Below are 16,020 nucleotides of genomic sequence, written 5' to 3'. Positions count from 1 at the left end.
TTTACAATAAAAAGTATGAATCTGTAGAACAGACAACCTCAGGCGCTGGTTCTTTACTGTAAGAGCAGTGACGATATGAATAGACAACCTCAGGCGCTGGTTCTTTACTGTAAGAGCAGTGACGATATGAACAGACGACCTCAGGCGCTGGTTCTTTACTGTAAGAGCAGTGACGATATGAACAGACGACCTCAGGCGCTGGTTCTTTACTGTAAGAGCAGTGACGATATGAACAGATGACCTCAGGCGCTGGTTCTTTACTGTAAGAGCAGCGATTATATGAACAGACGACCTCAGGCGCTGGTTCTTTACTGTAAGAGCAGTGACAATATGATCAGACGACCTCAGGCGCTGGTTCTTTACTGTAAGAGCAGTGACGATATGAACAGATGACCTCAGGCGCTGGTTCTTTACTGTAAGAGCAGTGACGATATGAACAGACGACCTCAGGCGCTGGTTCTTTACTGTAAGTTTACCAAAATCAGCCATAACATTAAAACCTGCCAAAATACCCAGGTGTACATATATAATTATATACAGGAGATGCCCAGGTTATATCGGCAGTACATATATAATTATATACAGGAGATACCCAGATGATACCGGCTGTACATATATAATTATATACAGGAGATACCCAGGTTATACCAGCTGTACATATATAATTAATACAAGAGATACCCAGGTTATACTGGCTGCACATATATAATTATATACAGGAGATGTCCAGGCTATACCAGCTGTACATATATAATTATATGCAGAAGCCCAGGTTATACCAGCTGTACATATATAATTATATACAGGAGATGCCCAGGTTATACCGGCTGTACATATATAATTATATACAGGAGATGCCCAGGTTATACCGGCTGTACATATATAATTATATACAGGAGATGCCCAGGTTATACCGGCTGTACATATATAATTATATACAGGAGATGCCCAGGTTATACCGGCTGTACATATATAATTATATACAGGAGATGCCCAGGTTATACTGGCTGCACATATATAATTATATACAGGAGATGTCCAGGTTATACCAGCTGTACATATATAATTATATGCAGGAGATGCCCAGGTTATACCAGCTGTACATATATAATTATATACAGGAGATGCCCAGGTTATACCAGCTGTACATATATAATTATATACAGGAGATGCCCAGGTTATATCAGCTGTACATATATAATTATATACAGGAGATGCCCAGGTTATACCGGCTGCACATATATAATTATATACAGGAGATGCCCAGGTTATACCAGCTGTACATATATAATTATATACAGGAGATGCCCAGGTTATATCAGCTGTACATATATAATTATATGCAGGAGATGCCCAGGTTATACCGGCTGTACATATATAATTATATACAGGAGATGCCCAGGTGATACCAGCTGTACATATATAATTATATACAGGAGATGCCCAGGTTATACCGGCAGTACGTATATAATTATATACAGGAGATGCCCAGGTTATACCGGCTGTACGTATATAATTATATACAGGAGATGCCCAGGTTATACCGGCTGTACATATATAATTATATACAGGAGATGCCTAGGTTATACCAGCAGTACATATATAATTATATACAGGAGATGCCCAGGTTATACCGGCTGTACATATATAATTATATACAATTGATGCCCAAGTTATACCAGCTGTACATATATAATTATATACAGGAGATGCCCAGGTTATACCAGCTGTACATATATAATTATATACAGGAGTTGCCCAGGTTATACCAGCTGTACATATATAATTATATACAGGAGATGCCCAGGTTATACCAGCCATACATATATAATTATATACAGGAGATGCCCAGGTTATACCAGCTGTACATGTAGGATTATATTCAGGAGATGCCCAGGTTACACCGGCTGTACATATTTAATTATATACAGGAGATGCCCAGGTTATACCAGCTGTACATATATAATTATATACAGGAGATGCCCAGGTTATACCAGCTGTACATGTAGGATTATATTCAGGAGATGCCCAGGTTATACCAGCTGTACATATATAATTATATACAGGAGATTCCCAGGTTATACCAGCTGCACATATATAATTATATACAGGAGATGCCCAGGTTATATCGGCTGTACATATATATTTATATACAGGAGATGCCCAGGTTATACCAGCTGTCCATATATAATTATATACAGGAGATTCCCAGGTTATACCAGCTGCACATATATAATTATATACAGGAGATGCCCAGGTTATACCAGCTGTACATATATAATTATATACAGGAGATGCCCAGGTTATATCAGCTGTACATATATAATTATATACAGGAGATGCCCAGGTTATACCAGCTGTACATATATAATTATATACAGGAGATGCCCAGGTTATACCAGCTGTACATATATAATTATATACAGGAGATGCCCAGGTTATATCGGCTGTACATATATAATTATATACAGGAGATGCCCAGGTTATACCGGCTGTACATATATAATTATATACAGGAGATGCCCAGGTGATACCAGCTGTACATATATAATTATATACAGGAGATGCCCAGGTTATACCGGCAGTACGTATATAATTATATACAGGAGATGCCCAGGTTATACCGGCTGTACGTATATAATTATATACAGGAGATGCCCAGGTTATACCGGCTGTACATATATAATTATATACAGGAGATGCCTAGGTTATACCAGCAGTACATATATAATTATATACAGGAGATGCCCAGGTTATACCGGCTGTACATATATAATTATATACAATTGATGCCCAAGTTATACCAGCTGTACATATATAATTATATACAGGAGATGCCCAGGTTATACCAGCTGTACATATATAATTATATACAGGAATTGCCCAGGTTATACCAGCTGTACATATATAATTATATACAGGAATTGCCCAGGTTATACCAGCCGTACATATATAATTATATACAGGAGATGCCCAGGTTATACCAGCTGTACATGTAGGATTATATTCAGGAGATGCCCAGGTTATACCAGCTGTACATATATAATTATATACAGGAGATTCCCAGGTTATACCAGCTGTACATATATAATTATATACAGGAGATGCCCAGGTTATACCGGCTGTACATATATATTTATATACAGGAGATGCCCAGGTTATACCAGCTGTACATATATAATTATATACAGGAGATGCCCAGGTTATACCAGCTGTACATATATAATTATATACAGGAGATTCCCAGGTTATACCAGCTGTACATATATAATTATATACAGGAGATGCCCAGGTTATACCGGCTGTACATATATAATTATATACAGGAGATGCCCAGGTTATTCCAGCTGTACATATATAATTATATACAGGAGATACCCAGGTTATACCAGCTGTACATATATAATTATAGGCAGGAGATGCCCAGGATATACCAGCTGTACATATATAATTATATGCAGGAGATGCCCAGGTTATTCCGGCTGTACATATATAATTATATACAGGAGATGCCCAGGTGATACCAGCTGTACGTATATAATTATATACAGGAGATGCCCAGGTTATACCGGCAGTACGTATATAATTATATACAGGAGATGCCCAGGTTATACCGGCTGTACATATATAATTAAATACAGGAGATGCTCAGGTTATACCAGCTGTACATATATAATTATATACAGGAGATACCCAGGTTATACCAGCTGAACATAGATAATTATATACAGGAGATGCCCAGGTTATACCAGCTGTACATATATAATTATACACAGGAAATACCCAGGTTATACCGGCTGTACATATATAATTATATACAGGAGATGCCTAGGTTATACCAGCAGTACATATATAATTATATACAGGAGATGCCCAGGTTATACCGGCTGTACATATATAATTATATACAGGAGATGCCCAGGTTATACCAGCTGTACATATATAATTATATACAGGAGATTCCCAGGTTATACCAGCTGTACATATATAATTATATACAGGAGATGCCCAGGTTATACCAGCTGTACATGTAGGATTATATTCAGGAGATGCCCAGGTTATACCAGCTGTACCTATAGAATTATATACAGGAGATGCCCAGGTTATACCAGCTGTACATATATAATTATATACAGGAGATGCCCAGGTTACACCGGCAGTACGTATATAATTATATACAGGAGATGTCCAGGTTATACCGGCTGTACATATATAATTATATCAAGAAGATGCCCAGGTTATACCAGCTGTACATATATAATTAATTATATACAGGAGATGTCCAGGTTATACCAGCTGTACATATATCATTATATACAGGAGATACCCAGGTTATACCAGCTGTACATATATAATTATATACCGGAGATGCCTAGGTTATACCAGCTGTGCATATATAATTATATACAGGAGATACCCAGGTTATACCATCTGTGCATATATAATTATATACAGGAGATACCCAGGTTATACCAGCTGTACTTATATCATTATATACAGGAGATGCCCAGGTTATACCAGCTGTACATATATAATTATATACAGGAGATGCCCAGGTTATACCAGCTGTACATATATAATTATATACAGGAGATGCCCAGGATATACCGGCTGTACGTATATAATTATATACAGGAGATACCCAGGTTATACCGGCTGTACATGTATCATTATATACAGGAGATACCCAGGTTATACCATCTGTACATATATAATTATATACAGGAGATGCCCAGGTTATACCAGCTGTACATATATAATTATATACAGGAGATACCCAGGTTATACCAGCTGTACCTATATAATTATATACAGGAGATGCCCAGGTTATACCAGCTGTACATGTTGGATTATATACCGGAGATGCCCAGGTTATACCAGCTGTACATGTAGGATTACGGTATATACCGGAGATGCCCAGGTTATACCAGCTGTACATATATAATTATATACAGGAGATACCCAGGTTATACCAGCTGTACATATATAATTATATACAGGAGATACCCAGGTTATACCAGCAGTACATATATGATTATATACAGGAGATGCCCAGGTTATACCAGCTGTACATATATAATTATATACAGGAGATGCCCAGGTTATACCAGCTGTACATATATAATTAATACAGGAGATGCCCAGGTTATACCAGCTGTACATGTTGGATTACGGTATATACCGGAGATGCCCAGGTTATACCAGCTGTACATGTATAATTATATACAGGAGATGCCCAGGTTATACCAGCTGTACATGTCGGATTATATACCGGAGATACCCAGGTTGTGAGGAGTAGATATTACTTTTCTTCCATCGCTGTGCTTCATTCAGTCACCGGATTAAACACATATTTGTTCATAAGAAGAACCGTACTTCCTGCACTTATATGGGAACGCCGACACCAGATGATGCCACTCACATTTGTGTTCTTTATTCACTGTTCTCCCCTCTGTGCACGTTAATGACCAGATGTTCTGCCAATTCTTGGGGGTGGATCAATGACATTTCTCTTTACATTTCCATCCGGTCTGAAATGAAGAAAATTTAATTAACATGCGACCTCGTAGTTAGCGGAGGAGCCGCGTGACTACAGACGGGCGCGTCTCCCAGAATTCATCCGGAATCGGTTTTACAACAGTCTGAGCTCCAGGCTGAGGTCCTGAAGAAGAGGACATATGTGATGTAAGAGTCATTAGTCATTGATGTCCCAGACTTTTCCAACTTCTGGTGTCTCTGTCTCACTTCTGAGATATTCTGAACGATGTTTCCCTCGAGGTCTGGTTAATACCAACCAATGTTCCTCATCATCTTAATTAAAACACCTCTTGGTAATTAGCTCACAAAGCCTGGCTACTGACAGGAGATCTGTCTAGATTGTGAGCCCCAATGGGGGCAGCAGACTCTCGGTACAGGGGAAAGCATGATATAATACTATAGGTCAGGTAGGGGAGTTAGGTGAGATGGAGTTCTGTTTTGTCCACATTGAGTTTTAGGAAGCGTGATGAGAAGAAGGAGGACATGGCTGATAGACACTCTGGGATTCTGGACAGCAGAGAGGTGACGTCTGGGCCAGAGAGGTAGATCTGAGTATCATCAAGGTAGATGGTACTGGAAGCAATGGTACTTTATGAGATGCCCCAGGCCAAAAGTATAGATGGAGAAGAACTAGAGTAGGGGTCCCAGAACAGAGTCTTGAGGGACTCTGACACAGGGCCAGGTGAGGAAATAGCATGGGAGTGAGTGGGAAGCACTAAATGTACGTTTGGAGAGGTATGAGGAGATCCAGGAGAGGGTGAGGTCTTTGAGGCCAAGAGAGGATTTGTAGTAGGAGGCAGTGGTCAACTGTGTCGAAGGCAGAGGACAGGTCTAGAAGGAGGAGCATAGAGAATAGTCTTTTAGCTTTGGCAGTAAGTTGTTAGTAATTTTGGTCAGGGCATTTTCGGTGGGATCTTGGGGGTGTAAGGTGGAGTGTAGGTTGTCAAAGAGTGGGTTAAATAAGAGATGGGTGGAAAGTTCAGCATGGACATGGTGTTCGAGGAGTTTGGAGGTGAATGGGAGCAGAGATATGGGTCAATAGCCGGACATAGAGTTTGGATCGAGTGATGGCTTCTTAATGATAGGTGTGATAATGGCAAGTTTGAAAGCAGAGGGGAAGATACCAGAGGAAAATGATAGGGTGAAGAGATGGGTTAGAGCTGGGATGAGCCTGGTGGTGAGGTTGGCGAGGAGGTGGGATGGGATGGAGTAAAGTGAACAAGTAGTGAGGTGTGATTTGGAAAAGAGATGAATGAGGTCTCCTTCCGTGATGGTGGGGAGGAAGGTTATGGGGGAGGTGCAGTGGTCTTTTGGAAATAAGGCTTCCGGTGTGGTGGATGGGCAGTTAAGACTTGCCTTGTTTGGTCAACCTTATTTTTTAAATGTGCGGCGAAGTCTTCTCCCGAGATAAAGGTGGTCGGAGGGAGCAGTGGAGGGCGGAGGAGGGAGTTACAAGTGTTGAATAACTGTGGGATAAAGAAGATACGAGGGTTGTGAAGTCGTCTTGTTTAGCATGGGTGAGGGACGATTTGCATGTGAAAGTTGCTGCTTCGAAAGTGGTGAAGTCTTCTTGAGAGTGTGCTTACTTCCAACGCCACTCCGTAACCCTGGACACTTGCCAAAGCTTTTTAGTGAGGTTGCTGCGCCAGGGTTGTCTGTTGATTCTTCGTACTCTGCCAAGCCGGAGAGGGGTGACAGAGCAAATAGCTGATGCCAGTGTGGTGTTGTAGAAACCAGTGGCAGTGTCTGTTGCATGGAGTGAAGATATGGAGGACAGTGGTATAACAGAGTCAGTGTGTGAGTGTGAGGTTTATTTTGGAATGTGCTAGTTTCTGATCATGGGGGGCAGGTGAGGAGGACAGGGATGAGAATATGAGCAGATAGAGGTCAGATAGTGGGAGAGGTGAGGTTAGATAGGTAGCAGGGGCAGGAGAAGATAAGGTCTATGTGTATGATCAAACAAGGGTATACCAGCTAAGCGTCTATCCTACTTTGTAAGAAAAAACTACCAGAGTCAGAACCGCAGTCATGAGATGAGATGCAACAGTACCTGTCCATGAAAGACTGCCTTGTTAAATGGTGACATTGAAGAGGACTTGGTCATGACGCAACCTGAGGGTTATATCAAAGAGGGTGAAGAGAATCTCGCTGGCAAACCACAAAAATCTCTCTATGGTCTTAAGCTATCGGCAAGAGCGGGGATCACCAAAATGAGCAAAGTCTTATTGGAAGAAGGTTTTAAAAGAGGACAAGCAGATCCGTGTTTATACACAAAATGGACAGTGGATGTATATTACAAGGATAATGCACACAGTGATGTCACAGTATAGGGATAATAAACACAGTGATGTCACTGCAGAGGGATGATGCACACAGTGATGTCATAGTACATAGAAAATGCACACAGTGATATCACCGCACAGGGATAATGCACACAGTGATGTCACAGTACAGAGATACTGTAATGCACACAGTGATATCACTGCACAGGGATAATGCACACAGTGTTGTCACAGTACAGGGATAATGCACACAGTGATGTCACAAAACAGGGATAATGCACACAGTGATATCACTGCACAGGGATAATGCACACAGTGATGTCACAAAACAGGGATAATGCACACAGTGATATCACTGCACAGGGATAATGCACACAGTGATGTCACACAGTACAGGGATAATACACACAGTGATGTCACAGAACAGGGATAATGCACACAGTGATATCACTGTACAGGGTTAATGCACACAGTTATGTCAGAGTACAGGGATAATGCACACAGTGATGTCACAGTACAGGGATAATACACACAGTGATGTCACAGTACTGAGATAATCCACACAGTGATGTCACAGTACAGGGATAATACACACAGTGATGTCACAGTACAGGGACAATAAACACAGTGATGTCATTGCACAGGGATAATGCACACAGTGATGTGACAGTACTGAGATATTCCACACAGTGATGTCACAGAACAGGGACAATAAACACAGTGATGTCACTGCACAGGGATAATGCACATAGTGATGTCACAGTACAGTAATAATAAACACAGTGATGTAACTGCACAGGGATAATGCACACAATGATGTCACAGTACAGAGATAATGCACACAGTGATATCACTGCACAGGGATAATACAGACAGTGATGTCACAGTACAGGGATAATGCACACAGTGATGTCACAGTACAGAGATACTGTAATGCACACAGTGATATCACTGCACAGGGATAATGCACACAGTGTTGTCACAGTACAGGGATAATGCACACAGTGATGTCACAGTACAGGGATAATACACACAGTGATGTCACAAAACAGGGATAATGCACACAGTGATATCACTGCACAGGGATAATGCACACAGTGATATCACTGCACAGGGATAATGCACACAGTGATGTCACAGTACAGGGATAATACACACAGTGATGTCACAGAACAGGGATAATGCACACAGTGATATCACTGCACAGGGATAATGCACACAGTTTTGTCACAGTGCAGAGATAATGCACACAGTGATGTCACAGTACAGGGATAATACACACAGTGATGTCACAGTACAGGGATAATACACACAGTGATGTCACAGAAAAGGGATAATGCACACAGTGATATCTCTGCACAGGGATAATGCACACAGTTTTGTCACAGTGCAGAGATAATGCACACAGTGATGTCACAGTACAGGGATATGGGTCGCCCTCCCAGGGCTGTGGGGTACTCGGTACCGGGCCGGTATCAGTGGGATGTGTCACAGCAGCGGTGACCCGGACCGTGGCCCTGGGTGCCCAAGCAAATAGGAAGATATGAATGTTATTAAATGAATAGTTTGTGATGCCACCTGTGGTGTTCGGCAAGGGAGGTGTTAAGCCGACGCTGCAGACAGATCCTCCGGGACAGATGGTGTGGTGCAGCAAGGATGGTATAGCCCTCCACAGGCAGGGCTGTTGTCTCAGGGCAGGATAGGTGAAGTGACACTTAGATGGTGTAGTCAGGCGCAGGGGATGTAGCAGTGCCAGGCAGACGGACGCAGGAAGGAATGGAGGACACCAGGGCATGTAGTTCCAAAGCTTTACTCACAGTCTGTAGTGCCCGCTTCTGTGCCATGTCCTCCGGGTCAGGGACTCAGTCAACCTCCAGGCAAGATAGGACGCTCCCTTCCACGCTCCGCCAACTTATGTGCCTTTTTTGAACGTCTCCTCTATAGCGCCTTTAAGTGTGAAGATCTCCAGTACCGTGTTACACTGGAGTTCCTCCTGACAGATGTTCCCAAGAACTCTACTTGCACGGCAGACAGCTGTAGCCTGCTTCGGGGACTCTCTACTCCTAAGTCCCGGCTCACTATCCAAGTTGCTGTTGTGCCCTCAAGTCTTAGATGGGAGTAGTGCATTTACAGCCCACTACTCCACCGGTGTCTGCTGCAGAACCATTAGTGTTCATACAACCTCGGGGACCGGGCCCCGGCCTTGCGCTTAGAACTTCTAGGCAGGGTTCTTCCTCTAACCCACGTCCTCTGTGTTCCCTTTTACTCCTACATTCCGTACTTGTCCTTTCCCTTCTATGGAAGCTCAGGTTTCAGGTCAACATCTTTCTCCATCTTTCCTTTACTTTCACGTGCCAGCTGGCTCAGATCACTGAGGCAGCTGCAGCACTCCTTCCTCCATCCCTTCTTCCAGGGATCCCCACTCCTCCCGAGTGGCTTCCTCTCTCACTGACCTCCTGTCAGACTTTTCCCTCATCCTAAACCATCCCGCTCATATATATATTCTGAACTCCACCCACCTCCCAGCACGTCTAGTGTTCCAAGCAGGGAACCACCAAAGGTGCTCTGCTTCTCTCTAAGCAAGGAGCCGCAATGTGGTTTTGCTGAACTACTCTATTGTGTGGGGTGCAAGTGTTGAAGGGTGGTCAGGAGCCTCCAACTTACCTGGATGGTGGGGCACCACCCCTTAGGAGAGAGGAAGGTGCAGTATCTCTGTGGCGACTGAGCCTCAGGGGTGCCACATACCCCCCTGTTAAACACAGCACGTCCACGGGCTGCAAGGTAAACAAAGTTGACAATACAGGAACATACAAATTTTTCAATGCTGAATAAACATTTCTTATACTAAACTTCCCAATGTGAGAAGCACTCATTCTTGAATGTTGCAAACTGTTATTAATTAACTACCTAAAATTCTAAGTCAAAAGTGCAATTTTTCCATACCACACTAAATTCAAAGTGCTATTATCTGTTACTCACTATCACTTCAGTATTCTTCATCTTTCCATCTCTAGTACACATTTTCTTTTCTCTCTCTAGTGCACATTTTCTACTTTCAAGTGATAACCGTGATGCCTGGTTCATCATATACATTTTCAACTCTTTATTCAAATCTCTCATCTCTGTATCAAAAACATTCCTAATTCTATATAAAAGCTATCATAAGACACATCACCAAATACTTCACATTAAAACTTTCAACAATAATTCTTGTAAGTGCTGGACACCGCTCCCAGCCGGGATCTCTTGCAGTGTCCTTTGATTGGAGTCATGCTCCAAATGAGGTAGACGTAATCTTCGCAAAGTGTCCATATGTAAAACTAAGAGAGGGCACCTAAAGAGGTGCAACTATTTACAAGTAAAAGTTTTTGGATCACTCCAAGTTCATGATCGCTAGTTCACTAGGAAGGCTGTCAAAAACACAGGGCAACACTGGGAAAAACCAAAACTGAACCATGATGGTCAAAAATAGAACAAAAGGCACAACGGTGCAAATAAACCCTCCTGGGTAACAAAAGTTAGTGCAAATCTCTAGTGCTGGTCCCCTCCTGGGGTACTGGAAGCTGCTGATGGGGTACTGCTACCAGATGTAACACTTTGGGTGTCTTCATCCTGCTGCTGGTTGCTTGCTAATTGCATATACTCTGCTTCCCACAGGGAGAGATAGGGACTGGTCGGGGTAATTGAAAGGGCCATAGAAATGTCTACTGCCTGCGGGGACGGCATATCCGCTATCTCCAATGGCGCTTCTGCTGTCGTTGGTGACTCAGCCAGCGCTGTCACCGGTTCCTCGGGATCCGATTCCTCAGTGTCCATCGGGACCTCGGGTGGCAGCACTGCAGCCTGGGGTTGCCGGCGGAGGTCAATTGGGCCATTCCTATCTGTGGGTTCCGTTCCCAAGACTAGGGTCAGTTCGGGGGAGTGGTCGTACCTTGTGCCTCCAAGCGCGGCTCCGATCCCGGCACCTGGTAGTGGACAGCGGCAGCCGCAACTCCCGGAGTTGGAGATGGGATGGGCCGCAGTTGGATCTGGGCAGGGACAAGGCCGGTTTTCGGCTGGGGTCGTCAGTGGAGGCCGGTGCAACCGTGCCCGGTCCAGACGGGGACGCGGTCCCGGCCCTCCGTTCTGCTCCAGAGCCCTCATATATCTCCACCGGACGGTACTCACCCAATGGCAATATCGGTTGTAAGGTGGTGGCGGACGCTGCAGAGGATGTATCAGCGGTCGCAGCCTCCGCAGGGGCGGTCTGGAGGTGAGTGACTTCTCCTCCCTCCGTTCTTCTGTCTTCTCTTCCCTTTTCATCATGGTGTTCTGGCGTTATTCTCCCTCCTCTCTCGGCCCCTTTCCCGCCATTGGTTTCTGCCCTCCTTCCGGGGGCGGCGTCTTCTTTCATCGCCTCCATACCAAGCCAGTATACGAACCCCTCGGGGGGTGGGCCATGTTGCTGTTACATAGTAATTCAGGCAGGGGAGGCCCAAGACTCTTTGCGGTCTTTTCCTAGGACCTCCCATCTCTTCACGCCCTTCTTCTCCATGCCAATTGCCATTTTTAAGGTTCATTTCACAGTCGATTAAACTGGGTCTTCTGCACATTCTCAAAAGTTTTAACGAATCTTAGGCACACAGAACCCGATGGCATCAGGTCTCGTCATCCTGTTCGTGACGCCAAGTTGGGTCGCCCTCCCAGGGCTGTGGGGTACTCGATACCGGGTCGGTATCAGTGGGATGTGTCACAGCAGCGGTGACTCGGACCGTGGCCCTGGGTGCCCAAGCAAATAGGAAGATGTGAATGTTATTAAATGAATAGTTTGTGACGCCACCTGTGGTGTTCGGCAAGGGAGGTATTAAGCCGACGCTGCACGAGATCCTCTGGGACAGATGGTGTGGTGCAGCAAGGATGGTATAGCCCTCCACAGGCAGGGCTGTTGTCTCAGGGCAGTGTAGATGTGGAGACACTTAGATGGTGTAGTGTCCGGCGCAGGGGATGTAGCAGTACCGGGCAGACGGACGCAGGAAGGAATGGAGGACACCAGGGCATGTAGTTCCAAAGCTTTACTCACAGTCTGTAGTGCCCGCTTCTGTGCCGTGTCCTCCGGGTCAGGGACTCAGTCAACCTCCAGGCAAGATGGAATGCTCCCTTCCACACTCCGCCAACTTATGTGCCTTTTCTGAACGTCTCCTCTATAGCGCCTTTAAGTGTGAAGATCTCCTAGTACTGAGTTACACTGGAGTTACTCCTGACAGATGTTCCCAAGAACTCTACTTGCACGGCAGACAGCTGTAGCCTGCTTCGGGGACTCTCTACTCCTAAGTCCCGGCTCACTATCCAAGTTGCTGTTGTGCCCTCAAGTCTTAGATGGGAGTAGTGCATTTACAGCTCACTACTCCACCGGTGTCTGCTGCAGAACCATTAGTGTCCATACAACCTCTGGGACTGGGCCCCGGCCTTGCGCTTAGAACTTCTAGGCAGGGTTCTTCCTCTAACCCACGTCCTCTGTGTTCCCTTTTACTCCTACGTTCAGCGTCGGACTGGAACACCTTGGGCCCACCAGAGAAAATCATTCTTGGGGCCCACTATGTAGCTGCATAGAGTTAAATACCAGACCACCAATTATGCGGTAAAACACGCTAATATCTGGGTATAATATAAGGTTGTACATGTCTTAATTATGTAGCAGGAGTTGGGGTAGCCCCCTCATAGAATATAAAGCAGCCCCCTCACATAGTATAATGCAGCCATCTCATAGAATATAATGCAGCCATCTCATAGAATATAATACTGCCCCCCTCATAGGGTATAATACTGCCCCCCTCATAGGGAATAATGCACCCCCTCATAGGGTATAATGCACCCCCTCATAGGGTATAATGCACCCCCTCATAGGGTATAATGCTGCCCCCCTCATAGGGTATAATACTGCCCCCCTCATAGGGTATAATACTGCCCCCCTCATAGGGAATAATGCACCCCCTCATAGGGTATAATGCTGCCTCCTCATAGGGTATAATACTGCCCCCCTCATAGGGAATAATGCACCCCCTCATAGGGTATAATGCTGCCCCCTCATAGGGTATAATACTGCCCCCCTCATAGGGTATAATACTGCCCCCCTCATAGGGAATAATGCACCCCCTCATAGGGTATAATACTGCCCCCCTCATAGGGTATAATACTGCCCCCCTCATAGGGTATAATGCTGCCCCCCTCATAGGGTATAATGCTGCCCCCTCATAGGGAATAATGCTGCCTCCTCATAGGGAATAATGCTGCCCTCCTCATAGGGTATAATGCTGCCTCCTCATAGGGTATAATGCTGCCTCCTCATAGGGTATAATGCTGCCTCCTCATAGGGTATAATGCTGCCTCCTCATAGGGTATAATGCTGCCCTCCTCATAGGGTATAATGCTGCCTCCTCATAGGGTATAATACTGCCTCCTCATAGGGTATAATGCTGCCTCCTCATAGGGAATAATGCTGCCCTCCTCATAGGGTATAATGCTGCCTCCTCATAGGGTATAATACTGCCTCCTCATAGGGTATAATACTGCCCCCCTCATAGGGTATAATGCTGCCCCCTCATAGGGAATAATGCTGCCCTCCTCATAGGGTATAATGCTGCCTCCTCATAGGGAATAATGCTGCCCTCCTCATAGGGTATAATGCTGCCTCCTCATAGGGTATAATGCTGCCTCCTCATAGGGTATAATGCTGCCCCCTCATAGGGAATAATACTGCCCCCCTCATAGGGTATAATGCTGCCCCCTCATAGGGAATAATGCTGCCTCCTCATAGGGAATAATGCTGCCCTCCTCATAGGGTATAATGCTGCCCCCTCATAGGGAATAATGCTGCCTCCTCATAGGGAATAATGCTGCCTCCTCATAGGGTATAATACTGCCCTCCTCATAGGGAATAATGCTGCCCTCCTCATAGGGTATAATGCTGCCCCCTCATAGGGAATAATACTGCCCCCCTCATAGGGTATAATGCTGCCCCCTCATAGGGAATAATGCTGCCTCCTCATAGGGAATAATGCTGCCCTCCTCATAGGGTATAATGCTGCCCCCTCATAGGGAATAATGCTGCCCCCTCATAGGGAATAATGCTGCCTCCTCATAGGGAATAATGCTGCCTCCTCATAGGGAATAATGCTGCCTCCTCATAGGGTATAATGCTGCCTCCTCATAGGGTATAATGCTGCCTCCTCATAGGGTATAATGCTGCCTCCTCATAGGGTATAATACTGCCCCCCTCATAGGGTATAATGCTGCCTCCTCATAGGGAATAATGCTGCCCTCCTCATAGGGAATAATGCTGCCTCCTCATAGGGTATAATGCTGCCTCCTCATAGGGTATAATGCTGCCTCCTCATAGGGAATAATGCTGCCCTCCTCATAGGGTATAATGCTGCCTCCTCATAGGGTATAATGCTGCCTCCTCATAGGGTATAATACTGCCTCCTCATAGGGTATAATGCTGCCTCCTCATAGGGAATAATGCTGCCCCCTCATAGGGTATAATACTGCCCCCCTCATAGGGTATAATACTGCCCCCCTCATAGGGTATAATACTGCCCCCCTCATAGGGAATAATGCACCCCCTCATAGGGTATAATACTGCCCCCTCATAGGGTATAATGCTATATAGATATATAGATATAGAGTTAGATAGATATAGATAGAAAGATAGATGTAGAAATAGATAGATATAGAGATAGAAAGTAGATAATGGATAGAAAGTAGATAATGGATAGATATAGATAGAAAGATTCATAGAGATAGATAGAGATAGATAGAGATAGATATAAAGATAGATATAGAAAGAAATATAGATAGATAGATAGATATAGAGATAGATAGAAAATAGATAATGGATAGATAGATAGATAGATAGATAGATAGATAGATATAGAGATAGATATAGAGAATAGATAGAGATAGATAATAGATAGAGATATACAGATATAATAATAATAATAATATAGACATATATAGATAGATATAGAGATAAATATATATAGATAGATGGCTATAAATAAAAATAGATATAGAGATATATAGAGATAGATAGATATAGAGATAATAGATATAGAGATAGATAGAGAGATATAGAGACAGATAGATATAGAAAGATAGATATAGAGATAGATATAGAGATAATAGCTATATATAGAGATATGTATAGAGATAGATAGATATA

This window comes from Dendrobates tinctorius, unplaced genomic scaffold (assembly GCF_039654945.1).
Source record: "Dendrobates tinctorius isolate UK_male_01 unplaced genomic scaffold, ASM3965494v1 ptg000020l, whole genome shotgun sequence".
NCBI lineage: Eukaryota > Metazoa > Chordata > Amphibia > Anura > Dendrobatidae > Dendrobates > Dendrobates tinctorius.
The sequence above is the reverse complement of the archived record's forward strand: the minus strand, read 5'-3'. Positions refer to the sequence as shown.